General features: G+C 37.2%; 1 pseudogene; it reads left to right on the top strand.

Annotated features, from left to right (window-relative positions):
- Nucleotides 1-3,233: 3,233 nt before the first annotated feature.
- Nucleotides 3,234-3,671, top strand: LOC133052115 (small ribosomal subunit protein uS19-like; annotated as a pseudogene).
- The last annotated feature ends 803 nt before the right edge of the window (nt 3,672-4,474 follow it).

Below are 4,474 nucleotides of genomic sequence, written 5' to 3'. Positions count from 1 at the left end.
AATGAAAAGAACCTGCTTTCTGATGCATGTTAGCACATGGATGAACCTCAAAAACATTATGCCAAGTGAAGAAACCAAGATAAATCAAACCACATCAATGTGAAATTACCCAAAAAGGCAATTTTATAGAGACAAAAAAACAGGATCACAGACATTTCAAAGTAACCTTTAGTAATATGTCATCATATCTTTAACTTTCATACTATTAATTATAAATGTAGCATGCATTCTATGTAGAACTTCCAAAACAATACAAATGCATACCCCTTTGCAGAAAGAAATCATGACTATCCATCAAACATGTATATTAGCAAATGCAAACACACATACACATTTACATAAATAATACATTTGTATATTTATGCACTTCTCTGAAAATCCACAATTTAACTTTTTTATTGGCAGTGTATATTGGAGATATGTTTTCTGTAACTGTATATAGATTTACCAGATTGATTGTGACAGTTGTATGGCCTCACAACAGGCAGCCTGGGTCCCACATAGAGCATTTACTTTTGCAAATGAATAGAGGAGCATGGCATAACCAGAAACAAATTAAGGCCCTCCTGGCCCCATACCGAACCTGGAGGGAAACTCAGAGGTTCCAGCTTAGTATGCCTTCTGTTGGACAGGTCACCTCCACTCCCTGGGTCTGGGAAACCATCCCCCCCCCCCCCCCCCCCCCGCCCACCGGCCCCCCGCACTGGGAACATCCCATTCCCCTCACCCAGGCTGCTCAACTGAGGTAAATTCTTAAAGCAGAAGGGGAATCTGGCAAGGACAGAATCGAACAAGGTCCCCCCCACCTGGGGGAGACAGGGAGCAGCAACTCCAGAACCCTGCACCCAGACACTCATATGCAAGTTTAAGTAGCTGTACTAGAAATAGTTCTAGAAATGGAATTACTGCACAAGGTAATGCAAACAAAAATTTTGCAGAACAGTGTCAAATTTATTTCCAAAACAAGTGCAACATTTTAAACTCCTTCATAATCTAATATTAGAGTAGAAATATAAAAGTTATCTTATCATTTAATTTATATTAAATATTAAGTATATTTAGTACACTTACTGGGCTTCTATATTTTTTCATATTTATTCTTTTTTTTTTTTAACAATCACTCTTTGTTTAAAACTATTTGTTTAAATAGGCTATCATTTCATTATTATCTGAAATACCAAAATTATTACATATTAAGCATACATATAATACATATTTTTGTTTTACTTTCATTTATGTTCCATTTGTTACTGCATTGATTCTGACTTGAACACTTGTATATAAGTTAATGCATATAAGGTGTTCTGTGAAAACTCAATGTTATATAATTACTGTACATATAAAACATTTTGCCATAGGTAATACAAGTGTCACTTCACTTTCTTTATTAAGAAAGTTCTTACATAATCTTTCATCCAGGTCAACATTAGCATCAGATCACCAATTATAATGGGAAGAGCTTTAATTTTTGGCAACTTTGCTTAGAAATATGCCTAAATTACTTTGGCTATGAATTATTCAAACAAATATTTTAGTAAGGAAAAAAAGCGAATTTAATTTTTTTGGCTTTTGGTATTTTTATGCTAGCTTTCTTCTTTGTTGCTTTAGTTTATTATTGCTACCAGTCAAATTAGCTTACTTATAGAAATTAATAGAAATTATAAATTATATATAGAAATTATTTTGATTAAAAATAGCTAAAAATTTGTCATAATGTTTTACCATATTTTATATTCATCACATACATGTAATGTGAAGTGAACAAATATATTTCCACCAACTGCCAGAGAAATAAGGACATAGTACCACAAAATGAGCAGTAATATAAATGACTAACCTCCAGTTAAAAACCAAAACCGCATTCAGTGGGGGTGATGTCGTCACGGGCTTTGAAATGATGGCTGTCTTCTCAATAGCATTCACGGAGAACTATAGCCAGGGTGAAAGAAGAAATAAAACCCTCGAGGTGGAATTCTACACTCAGCAAGATAATCCTTCCAAACTGTGACCAAAATAAGACACATCCACATAAACGAATCTGAGACAATTTATCTTAACGGTTCGTAATTCACCATGCTACCGGAAGTTCTACTAGCGGAAGGGAAGTGACACGTAATGAGAACAGAGAACCACTCAAATACGAGGAAATAATACTGGGAGGCGGGTCAAGATGGCCTCCCCCATTGATGACAGTTGGTGATGGCAGTTGACTGTGACGTCAGCCTAGGAATTTATGCAGCATCACAAGTGCTGACATCTGTCAGTTAAAAAGTCATGAGGGCTTTCCCAAAAGTTCAGGGCTTTCCCAACCAGAACTAGCTGAGGGACAGTGTGGTTTGGAGGGGTTTTGTGGGGCTGGGGCTCTCTAACCTCACCCAACTCAATGCCGATGCCTCCTCTAAACTAAAACATTTGGCGTCACCTCCACGCATCAGTGCCAATATGCCTCACTAAACGTGAACATTAACAACTGAATAGACACTTTTCTCTGTCAGGAGTTGCAAGTCTGACACGCTGCAAATAAAATGCAAAATATGCATTCCTGAAGAAAATATCTTGTTTCCAAAAGTATGAATTAAAAACAAGGGTTATAGGATAATGGGTTATATCACACCTCTCCAACCTACAATTTGATTAGAGAACAAAGAAATAACTGTGATAGCATACTAACAGTTAAAAATGTATCAGTTTCTAATATATAAGGAAATATTTCAATAAATACAGGGTTTTAACTTTCAAGAAAATTGCAGGCAACATGATGCAAACAGAGGTAAGGACCTATTGAGCCTACTAAGCTATAAGGAGCAAAAGACACAGTCTGGGAGTACCACAGCAAGAAGACCAAAGTGCATATCCACATCAAGCCAGGAAAAATGACACTAGGTAAAGTAACATCCTATAAAGAATCACATAACTTCAGCTTGCTGTGTTCAATTGTGCTACTATACTTTGCTCCTGTTACTTTTGTGTGGAATTAGTTACTTTCAGAATGTGTGGGAGTGTGTTTAAAATGCCTCAGATAAAAATGCAATTAAAAACTTAATTTTCATAATAAAAATGTTTAAAAAACACAAAAGTAGGCATAAGAGCAGGAACAGAGAAATAAAGAGAGTGGAAAACAGAAAATGAAAGGCAAGATGGTCAACTTTAAAACAAACTATATAACAACTAAACTTCAAAAGACTTAAGCATTCCAATTAAAAGTAGAGACTACTTTCTGAAGAACCGGCAAGATGGCGGAAGTGGAACAGAAGCAGCAGCGGCCCTTCCGCAAGTTCACCTACCGCGGCGCAGACCTCGACCAGCTGCTGGACATGTCCTATGAGAAGCTGATGCAGCTATACAGTGTACGCCAGTGACAGCGGCTGAACCGCAGCAGGCAGAGGAAGCAGCACTCGCTGCTGAAGCGGCTGCGCAAGGCCAAGAAAGATGCGCCACCTATGGAGAAGCCCGAGGTGGTGAAGATGCACCTGCGCAACATGATCATTCTGCCCGAGATGGTGGGCAGCATGGTGGGCGTCTACAATGGCAAGACCTTCAACCAGGTGGAAATCAAGCCTGAGATGATCGGCCACTACCTAGGAGAGCTCTCCATCACCTACAAGCGGGTGAAGCACAGCCAGCCCGGTATCGCGCCCACCCTTTCCTCCCGCTTCATTCCCCTCAGGTAACCTGCTGGCCAATAAAAGCAGAGATTTCTCTAAAAAAAAAACAAGGTAGAGACTATCAGATGAGATAAAAACAACAACAACTAAATCCCGTTATATGACACAACTTATAAAGATACAGTAAGGTATAAAATAACATTGTGAAAAAAAAATACCAAACTAAACTAAGCATAAAAAAACTGGAATGGGTATATTAATATTAGACAAAATAAAATTTAAGAAAATGAGTATTAAGATAAAAAGGGATATGTCATTATAATTAAAGGATCCATTTAGTAGGCATACAATAAACTTAAATATTTAGATGCCTAAAAATAAAACTTCAAATACATAAAACAAAACTTGTCTGTGTAAATTTCTGGTTCTCTGCTAAATTCTTAATTTTGAATTTTATTCTTTGTATATATTAGGCATTTTAAACTGCATATATCTGATAGGTATTACATGAATTGCCCCCACCTCTTGAAGTAAAAGCAGGTATTCCCTGGAAGAAGACAAAATCACGCAGAATCTCTCTAATCACTTCTTTTACCTTGGTCAGTTTAGTTGTATTTTTTTTTTTCTTTTGAAGTATAGCTGACTCAAGAAGTTGTGTTAGTTTCAGGTATATAGCAAAATGATTCAGTTTACATATAAATAAATAAACAAATATATATATCTCCAATACTTTGGCCACCTGATGGAAAGAGTTGACTCATTACAAGACCCTGATCTGAGAAAGACTGAAGGCAGGAGAAGGAGGTGATCAAGGATGAGGTGGTTGGATGGCACCACTGCCTCAATGGACATGAGTGTGAGCAAACTCC

Source organism: Dama dama, chromosome X (genome assembly GCF_033118175.1).
Source record: "Dama dama isolate Ldn47 chromosome X, ASM3311817v1, whole genome shotgun sequence".
Classification (NCBI taxonomy): Eukaryota; Metazoa; Chordata; class Mammalia; order Artiodactyla; family Cervidae; genus Dama; species Dama dama.
The sequence above is the reverse complement of the archived record's forward strand: the minus strand, read 5'-3'. Positions and strand labels throughout refer to the sequence as shown.